This window comes from Dipodomys merriami, unplaced genomic scaffold, assembly GCF_024711535.1.
Source record: "Dipodomys merriami isolate MVZ:Mamm:240054 unplaced genomic scaffold, mDipMer1.0.p SCAF_15, whole genome shotgun sequence".
Lineage (NCBI taxonomy): Eukaryota > Metazoa > Chordata > Mammalia > Rodentia > Heteromyidae > Dipodomys > Dipodomys merriami.
In genome coordinates this window covers 34,465,424-34,489,394 of record NW_027202826.1, presented here as the reverse complement: position 1 = coordinate 34,489,394, position 23,971 = coordinate 34,465,424, and the positions used below count along the sequence as shown (strand labels likewise).

The 23,971-nt window shown below is 37.7% G+C and overlaps 1 long non-coding RNA gene across 1 annotated transcript; it reads right to left on the bottom strand.

Moving 5' to 3' along the window:
* Nucleotides 1-437: 437 nt before the first annotated feature.
* On the bottom strand, nucleotides 438-23,523 carry LOC138826812 (uncharacterized). The gene is made up of 3 exons (XR_011371864.1): nucleotides 23,262-23,523; nucleotides 8,989-9,052; nucleotides 438-683 (listed from the first exon to the last, which is right to left on the bottom strand). It is a non-coding gene; the product is annotated as an uncharacterized lncRNA (long non-coding RNA).
* Between the last annotated feature and the right edge of the window lie 448 nt (nucleotides 23,524-23,971).

Here is a 23,971-nt window from a genome sequence, read left to right as displayed (position 1 = left end):
AATAATTGTAAAAGTTTTTGAATAGTTTAACAATAACCGATTGACCAGAGAGTTTTTCATTTTTTTTATTTTAAGGAAATAGCTTTTGATAGTGACTGCAACTGTAGATAATGATAATGTCACTGACTTTGGCATTTTGACAGGTCTTATCTGTTCTTTGTTGAGTTAAGCCATCTTTATCATCAAAAACAAGCTAAAATGGCCTGTCTGCTTTCTATATACTATTCCATCATGTATCATCAACTTCTAATGCTTTCCTCAGAGAAAAATTTGTCATTCTTGCCACTGCAGAGTATTTCACCAGAAATACTCTTAGCAAAATACCACACTATAACACTATGACTTGCACTCTGCAAATGTAGACACTTACAAATGGAATTTTAATAGAAAATGAACAAATTGAAATTTTCAAACTGGAGCATAAATGAGTGGTGATACATACAGCCCATCCTGTTGTATGAAAACGTGTTATAGCAATTTATGAAAATTAAATAGGAAATAGGATTTTAATACTAACTGGTGTAACTGGTTCTTTCAGGAGGTTGTGGAGCAGAAAGTAGAAACCAGGGAATTCGGGAGCCAATGAGTTGACCAGAGAAGAGTTAGATGCTTGCAGTATTAACATCATCAATAAGAAGTAAAATCAGGAAATAGAGGTGTAGCTCACATGGTTGGCACCAGCCCTAAGTGGAAAAGCAACAGAGAATTAGAGGCCCTGAATTTAAGACTCAGTATGAGTGCAAAAAAATTTTTTTAATCAAAAGGGTTGATTTTCTAAGATTTTTTAAATAGCGATTGTCACACCAAACCCTCCCCCACAAAGGTAGGTGTTTTTTGAGAAACCTGAAGTTTACCAGTCTTCAGAGGTAGTTTGTTCACAATCCACAGGTATCAATCATCTGTACCAATAGTGTCGTATCCACCACTTCCAGAGGTACAGTCCAAGACTTATACGCCTTGAGGCTACCTCATTCATCATCAGCTTTTGCAAAGAACTGCTTTTAATTCAAAAAATAAAAAGAACCTTTTCCTGCTGGTCATGGTAGTGTACATCTGTAATCCCAGCACTCAGGAGGTGGGAGTAGAAGGATCTTCAGATCCAGGCTAGCTTTGTCTGGATTCAAGACAGTCTCCAAATAGAAAAAAGAAAAAAAGGAGGAGAGCAGTCTGTTCCCCAAAAGTTTAGAAGACAATTTTCTTTCTGTTGATAGCAAAACGCTTGTGTAGGCCAGGTGGTTCATGCCTGTCATCCTAGCTACTCAAGAGGTTGAGACTAAGGATCAAAGTTCAGTCTTATTTCCACTTAAACACCAAAAACCTAAAAGTAGAGCTGTGGCTCAAGTGGTACAGCACTAGCCTTGAGCATAAAATCTTGACAGTTCTCAGGCCCTGAGTTCAAGCCCCAAGACCAGCATCATTACAAAAAAAAGCCAATGTAATACAGAGTTTAGGAAGACTTGGGTCTACTTGTCCAGAGCACCTGTCTGACTATGGTACTGACTTCTACTTGCTTACAAAGTACTCTCAAGTCCTAAAAGAAAATCTATCAGGATCTAACCATCCCCAGTAGGTCTATACACTGGTATGCCATCCATGTATATAGCATTATATGAAGATACAGGCCTAGCCTTTAAGATGTCATTGACATAATCTAACTAACCAATAGAAGGAAAGTTTTCATGTCTGCATATCTCAGCTAACCAATAGAAACTTTTGGTGGCTTTATCCCAAAACTAATCCATAGAAGGGAGGCTTTGATGCCTGTATATCTAAACTAACCAATAGAAAAAAGCTTCAGATGTCTGTGTACCAAAACTAGACAATAGAAAGAAACTTTAATTGTCTGCATATCAAAATTGCCTCTCTACAATTTAACTTATTTTTCTATTCCTAACAGAGCTTATCCGGGATTCCCTCTGAAGAGTATGAATCTTCATCAATTTATTTCTCTACAAGGTAACAATGTTGCCCCAAAAAACTAAAGCACACTTAGAGACATTGTGTTTCTTTTACTGGATGGTTCCCCAAATGCTTCCTCTATATACACTCTAATATAATTATGTATAAACAGATTTATGGGAAAAAAAATGCCAAACTTCTTAAATATTCTAAGACTTTGAGATATAAAAGCATTTCAAAAAAGACCAAAACTAAACAGGCAAAAAGTTCTCATAACAAGAATTTTTAAGTTGGGTGAAGTTAAAACTACTTCTACAGGGGTTTGAAAAAGAAGGCAAAGGGGGCACATTCTATTTCGTATCTCTTAACCATTTAATATATAGTTCAGGCTGTCCTTGAAAATAAGCTCTAAATGTTATTTATTTACTAATTGCTTCTTTACTTAATTACTTATATACTTGCTATTTACTTATTTGTTTATTGTAGCTCTGGAACCTGAACTCAGATCCTCAGCACACTTGGCTGACACTTTACCCTTTCAGCAGGCCTCTAGACCTGCTACTTACTGGTTAATTCGAGATGGAGTTAGTAAACTTTTCTGCCTGGACTAGCCTGGATCCATGATCTTCCAGCTCTCAGCCTCCTGAGTGGTTAGGATTACAGTTATAAACCACTGGAGCTAGATAGATGATATTTTTATAATACCTTTTGCAAATCTTGGGGCACTTAATGCTGATATCCACTAGTTTGTTTCTCCCACTTTATGAGAAATGCAACAGAGAAGAAAGGACACCTAACCGTGTGAGTGGGTGTACATGCCTCCCATAAGTGACTTTTTATTTCAGAGGTACTTTCCCTGGCCACATGGAGTCTCACTTTGCTATTAGGTTTTTCTTGGTTCTTATAATACATTAAAACAATTTTAGAGTGTAAAATCATCTTAATAAAAAAGCTATGTTATACTAATTAGCTCCACATCCCAGAAATTGTCTCTAAATTCAAAAAGTACACAAAACGTATGGCTTGTCTTAGGTAAAGTAATGATTGAATGACAGAAAGAATAGTTTAAAATATCTACCTAGGTCATTTTAAATAACTAATTAAGAGGTGTAATTTTACTCTGCAGTAAAAGTCATGAATTTTTATGCACTGCACCACATTTATGAGGATCCAAGGAAGACCAGCCTTTTTATTCATTAGTGATTACCTAGGATTAGCTATGGCTTTCCAAACGAAATCCAAACCCTTCAGAAAACATTCTTGGGTTCAGATATCACCAGAAACCACCACGCTGTAGGAAGGGTCACTCAGAGGTTTCCTGAGGTTCCTAGACCTTTAAGCAAACTCAAGATGAATTTTTTCCAAGGACAACTGCCAAGACTTTAGCTAGCCCTAGTTACGTTTCATGCATACTTGATTGGTACACCAGACTTAGATCAAGTAATAACTATGAGGACATTCTGCATGAAGCTTTCTAGATTCAATTGAGGTTCTGGTGTTCCTCATACCTCAGATTGTAAGCATCCCACAGAAGGTGTAACATGGACTAAAATCACAGAAAAGGCAAAGCAAAGCTTGTGGGATTTTCTGGGGTTTTGTTTTGCTTTTTGTTTTTGTTGTTGTTGTTGTTAATGGAGGTGGTATCTTGGGGCTTGAACTTAGGGCCTGGGCTCTGTCCCTGAGCTCTTTTGCTCAAGGCTAGCACTCTACCACTTTGAGCCACAGCTCCACTTCCAGTTTTCGGGTGTTTAACTGGAAATAAGAGTTTAATGGAGTTTCCTGCCCTGGCTGGCTATGAACGGTGATCCTCAGATCTCAGCCTCCTGTGTAGTTAGATTACAGGCATGAACTACCAGTGCCCAGCCACATTTTAAAAATTATATGTATCATTGGCAATATCATGGTTAAGACTCAGGAAATCACTGGAAATTGAGGGATTTATTGGAGATGGATTGAAATATTTTCTTTCCAAAAAAATGTACTGGCATATAAACCAGTTAAATATGCTGGAGATATTCTTACAAAGTATCTCTCGCCTTGCCCAATATTCACAACACCTGGGAAAGAACCAGACAGGTTCAAGAAAGTTCCACAAATTCTAAGTCACTGGCAGCTGAGGTCTGAGGTCCTTGGTATCTACTCCTTCCAAATGCTTGTTCAAGCATGCCATAATGACAGGTTGACCGTTACAAGTCACTTGAAATTCTGAAGGACCAATGCATAGACTCATCTGTCTACATGAAAATATACAAGAAGATGACCCCAAAGTCAAAGACTTGTGTGCTCAGCTGGTGCTCTACAGTTGATCATACCTCCAGCCTGACTTTTCACTGGTTATTTTGGAACTTTTCTGCCCTGGCTGGCTTTAAACAATGAACCTCCAGATCTCAACTTCCTGAATGATTCAGATTACATCAGTGCCTAGCTTATACCAACACACACATATGTATATATACATACACATGTATATGTATATGTATATTACATGTATATATGTTGTATATCTAGCATAACTATAGTAATAGAGTATATAGTTATATAGTACATATACTATAGTATCTCTAATATATACTATATACTATATATACTACAATATATAGTATATATACTACTATATATAGTATATGTAATAATATATATGATATATATAGTTTATATAGTATATGTTATAGTATATATAGTATATATTATATACAAAATACTATATATACTATAAGTAGCTATACATATAGTATATGGGTATATATAGTATATAGCATATATAATATATAGTATATAGTTATATAAATTATATATAACATGATATATATCATATATAGTATGTATACATATAATATATAAAATATATCTTACATATAATATATATACATATATACTATATTATATATAATATATTACATAAACCACATAACTATATATACTTATATAATGTATTATATATGATATATTACATATACCATATAACTATATATAGTATATATAGACTATATTATATATAGCATATATAATAATATATAATATATAATATACTGTATATAGTATATATATACTATATATATATAGTATATACATACATATAACTATATCTGGTTTTATATATATACTATATGTATAATATATAATATATATAATTATTTATATAACTATATATAGTTATATATACTGTAGTATGTATAGTATATATAGTATAACATATAAGTATATATATGTATATATAGTATTTGTAGTATATATATATATACACACTATATATAGCTATATATATTATATACTAGAGATACTATAGTATATGTACTATATAACTATATACTCTATTACTATAGTTATGCTAGATATACAACATATATACATGCAATATACATACACATGTGTATGTATATATACATATGTGTGTGTTGGTATAAGCTAGGCACTTATATATATTATATGCTAGTATATATATAGTATATATAATATATATATGTGTATGTATATTATATATACATACACACATATATATTATATTTATGTATGTATATTATATATACATACACATATATATTATATATGTATATTATATATACATACATATATATTATATATATAGATACATACATTAATGTATATATATGTATGTATATATATAGTATATATAGTATATATATACTAGTATATATATGTATGTATATATTATATACATACATATATATTATATATAGAGATACATACATATATATACTATTATATATAGTATATATATACTAATGTATATATGTATGTATATACAGTGTGTATATATATATACTATATATAGTTATACCTATATATAGTATATATAATATATTTAGTATACATATACTATATTTAGTATACATATACTATACATAGTATAGTATATAGTATATATGTACTATAATATATATACTATATACATAATATATATACTATACATCACTATGTATAGTTATATAAATTACTATATATTACATATTATATACAATATATTATATATAATATATTATAGTATATTGTATATATGTACTATATACTATATACATAATATATATACTTTATATCACTAAATATAGTTATATAATATTTATAATATATGTATACCATATATACTATATATAATATATGCTATATATCACTATATATAGTTATATAATATATTGTATTATATTGTATATTATACAATATATTATATATAATATATTATATATTATATTATACAATATATTATATATAATATATTATATATACTACATATAGTTATATATATATATATGGTTAACATAATATATAACTATATCCAGTTATTTTATATGTATGTATGTATATATAGATGTTATTTGGTTATTAATCCTCTTCACAAATATTTTCAAGCAAAATGTAACATTTAACAATTACCACCGTTATCCTTTGTGCTTTTCAAAATATTTTTCTTTTTTTCCTTTGTGCCTTTATTTAGGATAAAAATAGACAATGTGTAAGAAGAATATGAACATGAGAACTTTTCTGAAGCTCACAATCCAACCACTCGCTTGATCGCTATCTTCTTTCCTTTTCTTTAATTACATATATACTTAGCATGTATTTTTCTAAGCATACTCATACAATTCTTATAATTTTGCATGGAAGTGTGCCATGTTTTCAGAAGAGTGAGCCGGTAGCTCACTCCTGTAGTCCTACCTACTCATGAGGCTGAGATCTGAGGATCACAATTTGAAGCCAGCCAGGGCAGGAAGTTCCATGAGACTCTTAGCTCCAATTAATCGCTGAAATAGCCACAAGTGATAAAGTGCTATCCCTGAGCAAAAGGAACTCAAGGACAAATTATTTTTTTAATTATTTTTCTGGACTAGATATGATTGCAAAACCAATAGAAACACTTTACATTCATGGCAAGTGCAATGATTACTTGGTGCTATTTCAATGAGGTGCACTTTGCTTCACATATGAAGCCACATAGATACCAGATTACCAGAAGTACTGGAGCATTTTAGCATCTAGAGACTTCTGAGATCATTTTGTCTGAACCTCTTTTAGCAAGAACAACATAGTGGATACCCTGTGCCTCTGGGAATTCAGTCTCTCGACTGCTTATATAACGTTTCTGCCACATTGTACTGATTTATTCCTGATCAATAGCAAATGGCAAAGGGCAGAAATTGAATTTTCCATGTGGCTGAGTAATTACATTTTAATTTGAATGTCTTATATGATTTATATATGTGCACATACATATATGCTACTTATATTCCTACTTATATTCCTATATAAGATATATTTACATTATATATCACATAAATATATACTATATATTTTATATATTTATAAATATATATATATATAATTTTATATACAATGCATAGCTCACACCTGTAATCCTGGCTAGTCAGAGGCTGAGATCTGAGGATTGTTCAAAGCCAGCCCAGAAAGGAAAATCCAGAAGACTTATCTCCAATTAACCAGCAAAAAGCCACATGTGGGGATGTGGCTCAAGTAGTAGAGCACCAGTATTGAGATAAAGGCTAAGGGACAGCCCATAGGCCCTCAGTGCAAGCCCTACTATAGGCACAAGATAATAATAATGTAGCTAACGTATTTATATAGATTATTTGTATATGCATTTGAATATTTCTCCTTTTCACATTTCTATGATAAGTTAAAATTACATTAAGCTCAGTGTTCATGTGTAACAAACAATGCTATAGTTTATTTTAAATGCCAGTTTTCTGTAAGTGGTACAAACAGTGGTGACCAAATTGTTATTTTGTCTTAATCTGTGTTCCATCCTGAGATAAGGCACAGTGCTATTCTTCATGCTTGACCAAGTATCTTCTAGCTTCATTGTTTTATTACTATACTTTGTGCAAATAAATCATGAGAGTATAACCCATAGTCTAGAAACAGCCGGTATTGTTTACTGACTGGTCAGCTTTGTTCTCAAGCAGTGATATCAATAACCTACTTATGTTCCAGCTAAAGCAGGTTATCAGCTGGACACTGTCTGAAAGCAAGACAGAAATACCCCATCTATCATACATGTGCCCTTCACCAAACTAGTTGTTTTATGGTTGTGTTAGTTATTTTTTGCCTAATTACCCTTAATTCATTTGCTTATTATTGTAAGGATTCTACCTCTCATTATAAATAAAGAATAAAAAATAAAATAAAGAATTGGCTAAGACAAATAATTTTTCTCACACAGGCACCCCTGGCTCACACCTGTAATCCTAGCTACTCAGGAGGCTGAGATCTGAAGATCTTTAGTCTGAAACCAGCCAAGTACAGAAAATTCTATGACACTCTTATCTTTAGTAAACCAGTAAGAGGCTGAAAGTGAAGATTTGTCTCAAGTGGTAAAGTGCCAGCTTTCCGTGAGAAAGCTAATCTAGAGCACTAGAGGCCCTGAGGTCAAGCCCCTATACTGCACAAAAAAAGAGAAGGAGAGATCTTTTTTTTTTTCATTACTGGCCTATCCAAATTAACCTACCAGAGTTGATTAACAAGCAGATAAAATCTTTTTTATAGGACATTTCTTTGTCATGATTTTTATGCTTCCCAATGGTAATCTGAGTGTAGGAGGAGGCTGGGGAATGATACAGTAGAACCAGAGATAGCTGCTTGTCAGAAGACTACAATGAAATCCCTGCTGTTTCACCAGTCTTAGAAAAAGGCCAGTGCAAGAAGCCCTCAGCACGATTTACTTATTTGTGTGCCCCAGAGAAGCACAGCCTCCATGGACTAGTTTGAAACACATACTAAGCCTCCTGCTCACCTATAAAATCTAACCTACTATTCAGAGCTCTGCATGAAGCCCTCACTTTACATACTGATTCTCAGTCATTGGCCTAACCCTTTATTAAGTATTGAAGTGCAAATATCCTCTGAAAGGGGAAAAAAAACACTAAACCTTAACAGTGATTTATATATTAGGATTCATGGTCCCATTAAGTTCATCCTTGAAAGCCAAATGAAAGTCCTGTGTTCAGTGTGTTGACCATATGACTCCCCCATACTTTTCCCGGGTTGGGGAGCATAACAAACCCAGTAAGTAAATATGTGACCTGATTAGAAATCAAGATGCGAATAATAGCCACTTACCTTTAGGTGTGTCCCTAGGAAAATACTGGCTATTATAACCTTGCAATTGGAGCTGTATAACAACCTTGAAAGATAAATATATTTGATCACATGTCATACTATAATTAAGATGAGCAGATAAATAAAAGCATATTGTAACAATGTGAAAGATTTTTGAATACTCTTCAAAATAACTTTTGAATAATATCTGTTCTATAAGGATTTTGCAGTTATATACTTGAAAAGATGAACTACAAAATATTTTGAGTGAGATGTTACATTATTTTCCCAGTTTTTTAGATGTTAGAAGGCAGCATTTAAATGGTGCTAGAAAAACTGGATACCCACATGTAGAAGACTGAAACTAGATTCTACTTTCTCACTCCATAATAAGAATTCATGTGGATCATGGTGTGATTGTGGTTCTTAACATAAAGCCTGAAACTTTTCAACTACTACAGGAAAAAATAGGGAACACACTAGAACATAGTGACATCAACAGTAACTTTCTCAATAGTTGAGCAAATAAGAGCAAGGATGGATAAATGGGATTGCATCAAACTAAAAAGCTTCTATACATCAAAGGAAGTAGGAAGCAGACTGAAAAGACAACAGAATGGGAGAAAAACTTTGCCAGCTACACATCTGACTAGGAATAAACAGGAAGCTCCAAAACTAGACTCCCAGAGAATCACCAGCTCAATTAGTAAGTGGGCAAGTAAACTGAACAGAAAATCTGGAAAGAAGAAATACAGGGGTCAAAAATAAATAAAGAAATACTAAACATTCTGGCTACAAAGAAAATGTACATCAAAACAACCCTGAGATTCTATCTCAATCCAATCACAATGTCCATCACCAAGAACACAACAAATGCAAGTGTACTTTGATTTGCACATATAAAGTTTATCAGTGGCTATGGTTTGGAGTAATTTTGAAGTGTTTGACTTCAAAAACAAAGAAATCAATCCAAGTAGCAAGTACAAGGGCTGGCCAAAGCTTTACTGGCTGAGATTTCTTTTTAGTCCTCATTTGCTTGACCCATGGATTTCAGAGCTGAAAATAGTCATTGAATGGAGAGCTGGCACTAACTCCCAAATGCAACATTCTAGCTTAACTGGCCTGGATATCTGGTGCATGGTGACCACTCAGTCACATAAAAGAAAACACCACTTTTTAAGCAGTTTTAGAAACCCAAGGATAAGCCCTTGAAATATCACCTTGTATACCATGATATCATGTAAAAGAGAATAGAAAAGAATACATTTCCCCCACAAATTCAGCCTCACTGCTCTACTTGTCGAAACTCCTACACCATCAGTCAGTACAGAATTAACTATCCCACATCCTAGCCTTTTAAGGAAGAATCTATCATTTAGAAAAACTAATGTTAAGCCAGGCGTTGGTGCCTCACGCCTGTAATCCTAGCTACTTAAGAGGCTGAGATCTGAGGATCACAGTTCAAAGCCAGCCGGGTCAGGAAAGTCCGTGAGATTCTTATCTCTAATAAACTACTAGAACACCGGAAGTGGCGCTGTGGCTCATGCGGTAGAGCACGAGCCTTGAGCTGAAGAGCACAAGGACATCACCCAAGCCCAGAGTTCAAGCCCCACAACTGACAAAAGAAAAAAGAAAAACTGATGTTAACTGATGTTAACACAATACTCATTTGTGAACTAATCATTTCAGTTTAGAAAGCTGATACGAGCAACTAATAAAGGTGCATTCTCTTAGGAAAACATAGGCTTCTGTCCTACTAACATTAATGTAACAGCCATATGCTGTGAAGAAAGATTTTTAAACACATAGCAAAGAAAAAAAGTGCACAAAAGCTGCATAATACATGAGACCTGAAACAAACAATAAAATCTATCACATCCACATAATTCCCCAGGAACAAAACTCAAGCTGGCTAATAAAGCCAGGAAGTGTAACTAGAAATGACATGAAATCCCCCTTACATCATTAACTGTGCCTTGGCTGACATATATATGACAATAATCTAAGTAACTCCTGAGAGGAGGCAGAAAGAAGTTTGAAAGAATTTCAGAATGATCACAAAAATTCACTGTTGATGGGGAGACAGCATGGGAAGTTCAACCTCTGGCAAGAAAGAGAATGGAAGATGAACCAAGGTTTCCATTTATACCTGAGAACAGCCATGCTTTAGGCAGAAGGTTTACATTCCAGCATGCATGGAAATGGCTGTACATTAACACGTGTGGGACTCCAGCTCTACCATGTCACATTGGTCAATACAATCTAAGCCACTAAAACAAAATAGGACTAGTTACAGAGCTATAAGAAGGGTTAGTAATGTGACTTTTAGCCATGATCATTAGAGGAAATGCCAGCATATTTTCTGTATTATTTGTAGAACTTTTAAATATACAGTTTGTTGAACTTTCCTGTACTTCTCTATAGACACATATTTAAAAATTTTTAAGGTATGAAATACTTTTATTTTCCCCAACAACCTGAAATCTGTTTTCTCCTTTTCTTCTACTTCCTCTTCCTCCTCCTCCCCCTCCCATTCCTTCTCCTTCTTGCTTCTTGATTCTCTTTGAACTCAGTTGCCTTAAGAAAGGTGATAAAATGCAATCTACATGGTTTGTAAGTTTGTGGTTGGCAAAGAAGGGTATTAATACTTTTGATAATCATATTATTGTGTGATTAATGAGGGAAGAACATCACTAAGTTCTCAGAATCAGAGAAAGTGAAGTACAACATTGTTAGCAATAACTAAAAGTAATTGCAGAGTGATAAGCAATAGATAAGCCTAGAAGGCACATATTTTTTACTTTACTAAGTCTGGGGATTCCACTTAAAGAACTTCCTGCTCTAGTTTTTTCATATGAAAGACAAATTAATATCCTTTAAAAGTCTATATAATGCAGAGCTGAGATTCCACTTCTTTAGAACATCACTATAAACTTCTCCTACTGATTAAGTCATCTGAGTCACTTCTTGATATCACATATTTTCCTACAATAATTTTTAAATGTATTCCCCATATGTTGAGGTCATTTAAAGCTGTCCTGTAACAAGCAAACAAGAAAAGATCACTTGTTGAATAACTTGAATTATTTCTTTAAAAACTTCCTTTGTCCATATTGCAAAATGGAAGCATAAATTTGTGGGCATTAAGCCAGCTGGGTCTCATGAGAACACAAACAATTGAGGGAACAATAAAGAAACTGGCAGATTCCTACATTTAAATACTCAGAGGGGAAAATAATCAGGAAAATGAAAAGAATATAATTACAATGTGTCTCAGGAGACTCCTGGACATACAACCAGAAACTAGGGGGTGGGTGCTGATGGCTCACACATGTAATCCTAGCTACTCAGGAGGCTGAGATCTAAGGGTCATGATCCAAAGCCAACCCAGGCTGGAAAGTCTATGAGACTCTTACCTCCAATTAAGTGCTACAAAAGCCAGAAGTGATGCTATGGCTCAAGTGGTAGAGTACTATCTTTGAGGGAAAAAACACTCAGGGACAGTGCCCAGGGCCTAAGTTCAAGCCCAGGATTGGCAAAGAAAAAAAAAGAAGTATTCAAATATCATAAACACAATATATAGAAAGTTTATTTAAAACCACTTAATGGAGTGATATCACAAAGAAGGCAGCATAGGGAGCCATTTGTATCACCCCGTAGCAACCAGAAAACATTACCAGTACCCTGAACACTGCCTTTGTTGGAGTTCTGACCTGACACAGGGTCGATAGATGTTGAAATTCTGAAGACAGAGATCTGGTTTTCAGGCAAGAAGGCCACACATTGAAGTTAGACTAAGTACCTATAGTTCTGATTTAAAACCCACCCTTTGGGCTCTGGGATCACCTCCTGTTCCATCTGGCCTTGGCCTAGGCTGATGAGACAAGCGATTTGGAAGGCCTGGCGTGTACCAATGGCTTGGGTGACAAGCCTGAAAATGTCTACCTCTCTGTGGATCCTGACGCTGCCATACAACACAGCCTCCACCCACTCAGCTGTGAGCTGAGGGCAGAGGAAAGTCTCAGGCCTGTCTGGACAAATGCTGGGCCATGTCTCAAGAGGCAATTCTGCTGCCCGTGGCCGCTTGGGTCAGTAGGAATGAGCCTTCAGCTCAGCTCCCATCAGCTGCATTCTGAGATCAATGGAGTTATTTGTGTTGGCATTCTCCCCACCTCAGGTCCTCAGCCACTCCCAGTACATTTCCCTGTGCAGCCTATAACCTCCAGCCACCCAGACCTGACTCCTCCCTGCCATAGAGCTCCTGCCAGAATAGCTGGCCACTCCCACTGTCTGCCCAGACCTAGCAGTACACGCAGTGTACCTCCCCCTACGGGCCCCAGGGCTATAAAGCCACCACCTGGATAGGGGCAGACGCCATTCTTCTCCTTCTCCTGTGGGGAAGATGGTCTTACCAATAAGCCTCTTTATTCTCTTCCTCCCCCTTTCCCCCCCCCTCCCCATCTCTGCTGTGGGCCCCTGGGATGGCCAAGTCAAAGCTAAAACTGAATAACCAGCAAAGGCTGTTTTCCCTCATTTTTATATGAAACAGGTTGCACTTCTGGACCCCCACCCAAGCTCAGTCTCCCATGTTTTGGCGTTTTTTTTTGTTTGGTTTTTGTTTTTTTTGTTGTTGCTGTTGTTTGTTGTTGTTTTTTGGTTGTGGGACTTGAACTCGGCCTAAGCGCTGTCCCTGAGCTGCTTAGCTCAAGGAGAAAGCTCTACCTCTTGAGCTACAGTGCCACTTCCAGTTTTCTGGTGGTTTATTGGAGATAAAGAGTCTTACAGTCTTACTGCCTTTTCGTGCCCCAGCTGGCTTTGAACTGCGATCCTCAGATCTCAGCCTCAGATCTCAGCAGCTAGGATTACAGGCATGAGCCACCAGCGCCCAGCTTGTCTTCACATTATGAGGAGAGGTAAACAGAACCTCCACCAACGATGAGGCCAGTAAAACTCATTTCCTCCAAAGCCTGGGATGCAGCAGATCTGAGGAGAAAGGGAAGAGCTGGTGCCCTGCGCAAGGCAAAGTGCAGGGAGACCTGCGGGGTGCAGGAGGCCAGGCAGCACAGCGCGGGGTGGGAGAGCACCTGAGACGATTCATAATTTGTCTGAATTAAGTTGAAAATGATCAGCTTTTAAAAACTCAGTAAAATGCCAGAGATACATGGACCTTTAAAAGAAGTCAGAGAAATGATGCATGAGCAAAAGGAGTCTAATGAAGAAATAGAAACCATTAAAGAAAAAAAAATGTGTCAGTGGCTCATGCCTGTAATCCTAATTACTGTTCTGAGTGAGATCTGAGGATTACAGTTCAAAGCTAGCCCAAGCAAGAACATCTGTGAGCCTCTTATCTCCAATTATCCACCAAAAAACCAGAAGGGTATCTATGGTTCAGGTGGAAGAGCACTAGAATTGAGCACCAAAGCTCAGGGACAATGCCCAGGTACTGAATTCAAGCCCCAGGATTGGCAAATACACACACCAAAAAAGACAAAAACAACCATATCCTCACATCTTAAAGCTGAAGACTTCAACTACAGAACTTATAAACACAATTGAAAACCTCAGAGTTGATTATGCAGATGAAACAAACAGCAAACAGAGTTCTTTTGAAATTACTCACTTAAAGGAGCAAAAAGAATTTTTTTTTAAAAAGGGAAAAGCAGATAGAACCAGTGAGGACCATAAGGAAAGTGCATATATGAATTATGGATGCCCCAGGAAGAGGAAAGGAGGGATGGAGAAGACAGGAAGAAAGAATGAAGGGAGCTAGAAAGGGCGGGGGGGGGGAGGGGCGGGGAACAGGGGAGAAAATGAAGGCAAATAGATTTAAAGAAAGATTGGTAAAAAGTTTCACAAAACTTGGGAGGTCTGAGGATAATTTGCTCAAGAAATTCTAAGCAAGATCAGCTTGTCATAATAAAATTATGAGGCATATCATAATAAAATTATCAGAAGCCTTAGGTGAAAACTAAATATTAAAGGCAACCAGAAAAGACTTGCCATACCCAAGGACATCCCATGCAAACAGTGACCAGTCACTTCAGGCAAAGAAGTCCATCAGTCAAAATCAAGAGGAAAAAAGAGGAAAGGAAAGATTGTATGGTTGTATGATGATAGATCAACCCAACAGATGTATATAACAATTACAAATGTATATGCAGCCAAGATGGGAACATCTAAGTATGATAAGCAAATATTAAGAAATTTGAACAGATAGATATACTACATTACAATGAAGGTAGCATACTGTAATACCTTGCTCACACAGACAGACTCTGGGCACTGGTGGCTCACACTAGTGAGCGTAGTGACTTGGGAAGTTGAGATATGAGGATCACAGTTCAAAGCCAGGCAGGGCAAGTCAGTCTATGAAATGCTTATATCCAATTTGCTATCAAAAGGCTGTAAGTGTAATTGTGGCTCAAGTCTTAACAGCTTCAATAAGATCCAAATTACACCCCGTATATTTTCTAACCATAAAAAGTATAAATGTAGGAACAAATACCAGAAGGAATTTTTAAACATTCATAAATGTGCCAAAATTAAAGAATTTACTGCTTAACAGCTAATCACTCAAAGAAGAAAGCAAAAGAGCATTTCATAAGGACCTCAGACAAACACAATTAAAACCTAACAAAACCTATGACACTCACCAAAGGCACTTTACCATCTATTTCCCCCAAGAGGGCAGTTTATAATTATAAATGCTACATTAAGCACATAAAGATATCAAATCAACTTATATATTTGCCTATAGGACCTAAAAAAGAACAAATTAAGTCAAGTGTAGCAGAAGAAAAGAAACACTGATGGTCAGAACAGAAACAAAACAGAGAGTAAGTAAACAGCAAAAAGATTCACACAACTAAGAACTGCTGTTTTGAAATCATTAGGAAACTGTTAACTATCCCACCAAGACACAAAAAGACCAAAGTAAATAAAACTATAGAACAGCTGAGAGCACAGAAACACTAGAACCATAAGACAGTGCTTAGGAACCTGTATACCCAACCAATTGTTATAATCTAAAATAACTGGGTCTAGATATATGCTGCCTTCTAAGACTGAATCCTGGAGAAATGAAACATCTGCATAGATGCTAAGAAGGCAGTTATCAGTCAGCAAAAGCATAGACAAAAAGCTCAGGATCAAGCATTTATAGAATGAATTCCAATCATTTAGAAATTCTTCCAAACAACTGTCCAGCCAGCATCAAGGAAAAGTCACATGTGCAGTGACAATATCTCAGTTTCTTCACATATCAGAGACTCAGGAAATGGATAATTCTAGGCAAATTTCAAACCAGGGGAAGTGGAGCTGTGGCTCAAATGGTAGAACACCAGCCTTGAGTGAAAAAGTGAGAGTATGAGACTCTTGAGTCCAAACTCCAGTTCTGGCCCTACGTGGATAATGGAAAGACTAGATGAATGGATTGATAGAGAGAGAGAGAGAGAGAAAGAGAGAGAGAGAGAGAGAGAGAGAGAGAGAGAGAGAGAGAGAGAGAGAGAGAGAGAGAGAGAGAGAGAGAGAGAGAGAAAATCTTTCTAAAAATAAAAAAAAATCACATTCCAAGCCAGTGTCCTGTGTAAGTTTCTAAGGCATTATATAAAGATCTTCACTTTTCTCAAACAGTTCTAAAATTGCTACAAACCTTTGCTTTCTTCAAATAAAATATCCATAGGTAAGAATTGCCTGTGGAGCTCAGCACTGTCCCTGAGCTGTAGAAAGGAAACTGGTTCACATCAGTAGAAGGCTTCATGCTAGGGGCCTCTGCCCTGCCATGCCAGTGATTCTTCGAGCATTGATTTAAGGATTGCATCATCACCACCTTCACCATGCTGTAATATTCTCCTGGGGCTCTCCATGGCCTCTGGGACCAAAACATGCAATTGCTTGTGAGTTTTATCTATTCTGATGCAGCTTTGCACTGATATATTATAATGCTGCCATCTGCTTACACACACAGAAGTTGGTGGCAAGCTGGGCAGCTGCACTGGAAAAGATTTTTCTGAGTGCCTGGGGGGCCGCCAAGCCAAGAGAAACTTGACACCCCATAAAAATGTACTTTGGGTGGCTGAGTTCACCACACGCTGGTGGAGAGGTCTCCCAAGTCATACTGCTAAGAATACATTGCTAGGCTTTTATCGTGTCTTAAAGGAATGTCCACGTCAAGGACAGGTGGGGCAGGCTGAGAATCTCAGCAAGGGAGACAAGATGCGAGGCCCTCTGAAATCACAGTGCCCAGCAGCTGCCTGTCAACTTCACAGAAAGCCAGCCCTCCTGGGTGCTACACACACATGTAGGAGGTATGAGGCATGAACTAATTATAAGTATTAGGAAAAACACCAGAAAACGACAAGGTTTGTTAAGACACTGGGAAAGTAGTAGCAGCACCAACACATTCTGAAGCATACAATCTTCAAAGCCCAGGTCAACATACAGGCATGAAGCTGGATGCTGTGGCTCCCACCTGTAATACCAGCTACTCAAGAGTCTAAGATCTGAGGATCTCGGTTCAAAGCCAGCCCTGGGCAGGAAAGTCCATGAAACGCTTATCTCCAGTTAACCACCAGAAAACTGGAAGTAGAGCCGTGGCTCAAAGTAGTAAGTGCTAGCCTTGAGCAGAAAATCTCAGAAACAGAGCCCAGGCCCTGAGTGCAAGCCCCCAAACCACCACTACCACAACCAACAACAACAAGCACAGTATAGCTACTAGGTCTAGAAAGCATGTGTGCCAAGAGCATGGATTAAACCCTCCTTGGTACAGAAAACGCTATGCTGCTCCTCAGCATGCCCACTCATCTGGGAAATAGGACTGAAGATCTGCCATATCTTTGCCTTCTTTCCATTGCATTATAAATCTTTTCATGTCCTTGATATACAGAATCAAAATGGAAATACAGGAGGAAAAAATCCTTTTGCCAGCACTGCATCTTAAACTCTGGGCTTTGCTCAGCTTTTTCATTCACAACTGATACTCTACCACTTGAATCACAGTTCTACTTCTGGCTTTTTGCTGGTCAATTGTAGATGAGGGTCTTGCAGATTTACCTCTCTTGAATGGATTCAAACTGCATTTTTTTTCTAATCTCAGCCATCTGAGTAGCTAGTATTATAGACATGAACTACCAGCACCAACCTTCATATCTTAGTCTATGTGGACTGACTTTGAACCTGATCTTCAAATCTCAGCCTCTTGAGTAATTGGAATTACAGGCATGAACCACTGGTCTCCAGTGGTATGTTTCCTCTTTACATATATACTTGTTTATACATATATACTTCTTGGAAATTTCTGTTTGATTGAAATGTGGTGAGTGTACGGTTTTCACACATCCTTTTCTCCAGTTGTGTTAAATCCCCATGAGCAGTGCTTGAGAGTGCTGTTCATCAGAATTGGCACAAGGACATTTTCCTTTTTTCCTTAAACACTAATGAGTTATTTGTATTTTGAGAGTTACACACATTACTCAAGGTTGTTATTTAGGTCTCAACTGGAATATATTTAAAAAATGTGTTTCATTTTCATATCATGCACCTGTTTCCTATCATGTATGTATATATATGCGTATAAGACTAAAGAACATGAATCTATTTTCTTTTCTCCTTTCCTTTTTTCCCCTCCTGTCCCCTCCTCTGCTTTATTTCTCTGTTCCTCCCCTTCCCATCCTTTCCCCTCCCCTCCTTCCCTCTTCCCCTTCTTTCTATTTTTCTTTTCCTTCTCTCTTCCTCTCCTCTCTTCTCCTCTTCTCTTTCTCTTTTCTCTCTCTTTTTTTTGGTCAGTCATGGAGCTTGGTCTCTGTCCTTGAGCTATTCAGCTCAAGGTGAACACTCTACCGCTCGAACCACAGTGCCACTTCCTGTTTTCTAGTGGTTTATTGGAGATAAGAGTCTCACGGACTTTCCCGTCCGGGCTGGCCATTCTCAGATCTTAGCCTCCTGAGTAGCTAGGATTACAGGCATTTGCCACTGGAGTCTGGCTGCTGCTTTGTGTGTGTGTGTGTGTGTGTGTGTGTGTGTGTGTGTGTGTGTGTGTGTGTGTGTGTGTGTGTGTGTGTGTGTGTGTGTGTGTGTGTGTGTGTGTGTGTGTGCGCCATGATTGGGGTTTGAACTCAGGGCCTTCTCCTCTTGTTTGGCTTTTTTCCTCAAGGCTGATATTCTGTTACTTGAGTCACACATCTGCTTCTGGCTTTTTACAGAAAACTTGGAAATAGGAGTCTCAGGTTTGTCTTGCTGGCCTGTGAACTTCCACCCTCCTCATCTTCTTGAGGAGTAAGGATTTCACGTGTGAGCCATTAGTGCCAAGCTCCTACTTTTACCTTTGAAATGCTATTAAGCTGACTCCAGGAAAGAACTTTCTAATCAAGAGGATATATTAACTTTTTTTCTATTTCCTCCCTTAGGTTTGAATTCACACTTTTTTTTGGTCAGACATGGGGCTTGAACTCAAGGCCTGGGTACTGTCCTGGAGCTCTTTTGATCATGAACCACCAGAACCTGGCTTGAATTCACATTATTAACTGGTGCTTTTCTCTTTTCCATGGTATGTGTTCTCATTTGGTGTGCTATAATGTAGAATTGATTTGAAAAATATTTTAGATTTTACCAATATTCATTCATGCACAAAAAACAGAAGAAAAATAACCCATCAGTTGTATTAAATAACCATTTTTGACTGAGGGAGAAGCAAAATAGAACACTAAAGGGTACATTCATCTGTGTATCAGTATTTAAAAAATCAAACACAGACATCTTTTTCTTCAACTTTTCACTTCTGCCTCATCTTAGATGAGTTTGGGAAATGTTCTAAACCCACAGATCACCTCAGATCAGTTTTGGTAAATCATCTGATAGCAAAAACATAATTTACCTCCTTTGTTTAAATGCAGGTTGATGAGATTAAACATAGTGATGCTTTTCCTTCAGGAAAGAAATTATAATTCAAAAAAATTTTAAAGTCCATCCTTTCCTATCTGTGTAAATGCAAGGAATTGGACACTGTTCTTTCCAAGCATTGTTTTGGAATGACAAATTTACATTGCTACAAATTTAACATGGCTGGAATTACATTGTTAATTTCAAGTAATTTCAAGTGAGAACAGATCATAATGCAGCTGACAGGCAATGAGCGCTAGGTCATGGTGTTTTTAAAGCTTCACAGTTACAAAAATCTAATTAATTTTTACAACTGAGACATCAGTAAGATTCTCAGTGTGTGGAAAAGTCATCTTGTACAGGGAAAGCAAATCATTTGTTTATGTAAGCTCCTATAGATTAGTTTTGTTTTCTTTTTTATTTTCTCTAGTAATAACAATGGAACCTAGGGCCTCTTGCATGCTAGGCAAATGGTTTATCATTGATCTAGCTTAGAGTTAAAGTTAACTAGGTCTAGTTTAGAGTTAAAAATATCTTCTGATTAGAGTATATGTACTCCAGAATCATTTACTACTCTACCAACTGAGAGAAAGTTAGGTCTCCCTGGCTAAATAAAAGATGGTGGCCAGGACAGTCTCCAACATGATGGGGAAGTGACCTCTAGGATGCATGGAGAGGATGACCCAGCAAAATGCATGCACCCCTGTGGGGGTTGACTCAGCAAGAAGCATGGAGAGAATCACTGAGCAGGATCGTGTAGAGATAGGGAGCCAATCATACGACTTCCTCAAGCACATCACCACCCCTGGACCAATCAGACCAGAAACTCATGCTAAGAGGGAAGGGCCAAGGGACCTTTATATAAAGCAGGCCCTAGAGAAAGACCTAGATGGACTCTGGACCCTACCTTGTACAAAGAGTTTGTCTATTTCTATTGCTTTCAGATAAAGTTGCTTTAATATTTTCCTGCATTTTGCTTCTTTAATAGTTGAAGCAAACAAACAGTACATGGTATTGCTAATGAGGGTCTATTCTGAAGTAACACATGAAAAGAGAGGAAAGAGGCTCACTGTAAGGGTTTATATTCAATGTTTGGAAATCTGTTCAGAATGAGCCCCAAACAATGTTTTTCTCCTTACTTCCCAGTCAATTTATATGCTTAGCAATTATGACTAGATACCAAAGTGCTAAATTAGGCTATTAGTATTTTTCTTATATAATGGCATGAAATCAGTTTGTGGAGAAATAATGTAGTTGGGATTGTTACTTGCATTTTCCCAGAGAAGCCTGTGAATAAGGGCCTAAGAAAGCACTCAGGCCACCTGGCCACACTACCATGGCATGGGAAGGCATCCTTGTCGGCCATTGAGCTGTGGTGTGTCGCTGGTTTCCAGGCAGTTGAGTTGCTTTCTCCATGTCAAATTTTGTTTCTGTTTCTCAGGAGAGCACACAGTAGCAGAAGGCAGCTTTGATAACACAGCACCTGTCTCCAAATATCCCAGGCTAAGACTTGTCCCAAAAGCCAAGATCTAATCACCACACCTGCCTCATCACCAGCAGAACAATGAGGAGTTCCCTACCCCTCCCCTGTTAGCAAACACTTGTAGGCTCCTACTCTTAGCACCACATTTTAGAGTGAACTGTGAAGAGTGCTCTTGTGTACCAAGCAGATGTTAGGGTATCAGTGGTGCACTATGTACAACTCCTCAGTGGATGTCAAAGTTTCTGTTTGCTTGTCTTGAACACATGTTTTCAACACAGCAGAAATTTCCCAGAGATGGTCTGGGAAATGCATGTAGTCTGGCTGAGAGGCCCTGCTAGGAGCCATGTACTATGCCCAGGAGGAAAGAGAATCTGTGAACTTGTGTCTCAAGGAAGTGCATTTGTCGCAGGTACTGACTTTTCCATCTGTGCCTCCACAGTTAAAGGAATACAATAGGGTCCTTTTGCAAGGCAGGTCAATCTCCTTCTTTCCAAGGTGAAAGACGCTGATCAATATATGTTGCCTTTCCTGCCTAAAGTATGGAACGGAGCCTGAGCTCTGTGGTGATGACTGGCCAAGACTGTGATCACCCTGGAAGAATCAGCCATTCTGTTAAGACTTTCTGTTGGTCATGCAGAGAGAGAGGGAAACAGAGAGGAGGAAGGGAGAGAGGGAAAGAAGGAAAAAAGAAAGGAAGGATGAAGGGAAGGAAGGAAGGAAGGAAGGAAGGAAGGAAGGGAGGGAGGGAGGGAGGGAGGGAGGAAGGGAAAGAGGGAGGGAGGGAGGGAGGGAGGAAATAAGGGAAGGAAGGAAAAGGAAGGAAGAAAAAAGAGAGTCAGACACACACATGGAAAGAGAATAATTCAGACTAAAACTTGAAGGCCAGCAATATCTCAGGTAGAGAAAGAAAATCAGCAATTACCAGCAATAATAAAGACCTTTGATTGGAAGAAGCCATTTCATATAATGTTCAAAGGGAATTTGACTGATTTATCCTGGCTCTTCCGTGGGAACAGATACTGCACACAGAAAACTGTGGCAGCAACTCCCGTAATCTCCCAAAGCTAATATTGTGTAATGTTCAAACACTTTGTCAATTATTGCTAGGTCGAATTGACTTATTCAGCTGTAAGATAAGAGGCCGGATCTTAGGGGGTTTGGATTGCTTTTCTTGTGGATACTAGCATATTAGTTTTCCAACATTCAGGAGACAAAAGTAGGTGGCTTTTTTTTTGTACTAGTACTGGTACCTACACTTGTGGCCTACACTCTTCAATAGCATTTTTAACTCAAGGCTGGAGCTCTACCACTTGAACAACACTTCAATTTCTGGGTTTTTTGGTGGTTAATTGGAGTTATGAGTCTTGGAGTTATGAGTCTTGCTTCAAGACTCATAACTTGTTATAATTTTTTTCAAACTGTGATCCTCTGATCTCAGCTTTTTTTTTCCTGGTCCTGGGGCTTGAACTAAAGGCCTGGGCACTGTCCCTGAGCCTGTTTGGGCTCAAGGCTAGCACTCTATTACTTGAGCCACAGCCCCACTTCCAGCTTTTTCTGAGTAGTTCATTGGAGATAGCATGGACTTTGCTGCCTGAGCTGGCTTTGAACCACTATCCTCAGATCTCATTCCCCTGAGTAGGATTGCAGGCGTGAGCCTGATTAGGTAGAGTTACAGGCAAGAGCCATAGGTCATCATTATCATTTAAAATATATTGCTGTAATTTCTATAAAATGACAATCCCTTGATTGGTGCAATGATACATTATTATAATATACTGATAGAAATAATAAGAAATTTATACATTGAATGATATCATAGAAATGGATAGACCCAGAACAAATCAACGTAAGTGAGAACCAAGCTCACAGAGACAAAGGGTGCATGTGTTCTCTCATATGTGGTAGCTAGACTCCACAGACTCCATCAGACTCTTACCTTTAGTTAACCCCCCAAAAGCTGGAGGTAGAGCCATGGCTTAAGTGGTAGAGTGCTAGTCTTGAGCAAAAAAGCTGAGGGAAGGCATCTAAATCCAATGTTCAAGCCCCAGGACTGGAAGAAACATCTATCACAAGAACATGATATAGTTGGACATCAGCCAAAGGCTTTCAGGAATGACTCTCCCCTTCCTCTGGGTAGATGTGAAGAGGAGAGTATGTTTCTTCATTTCTTTGTGCTATGATCACTTACTAATACATTGGTTCTATGAGGAGGAAAGGTCATTAGAGCTTTCCAACCCTATCGCTTGAGACTTAAGTCTTTGGAGAGTATAGAATCACAATGATGATTGGAATTATGACATCACCTATGTGACAATGATGTCACAGTTGCTTGGTGATGAGGCTGAGCCTCCGAATCAGAAGCAACTTGCCAAGTATTGTGGCTCCTGCCTGTAATCCCAGGTACTCAAGAGGCTGAGAATTGAAGACTGGAGTTTGAAGCCAACCAAACAGAAAAATCTGAAGATTCTACTCCTAATAACCAGCAAAATCCCAGAGTCTGGACGCATGGCTCAAGAGTGTGTGAGCGTGCATACTTGGTGCACATGTGAACACACACGCAGATCATTAGAAATGACTTCCTAACACACACAACATAACTGGGATCTCTCTACTCCTCACTACCAATGGCAGTGGTAAACAACTCCC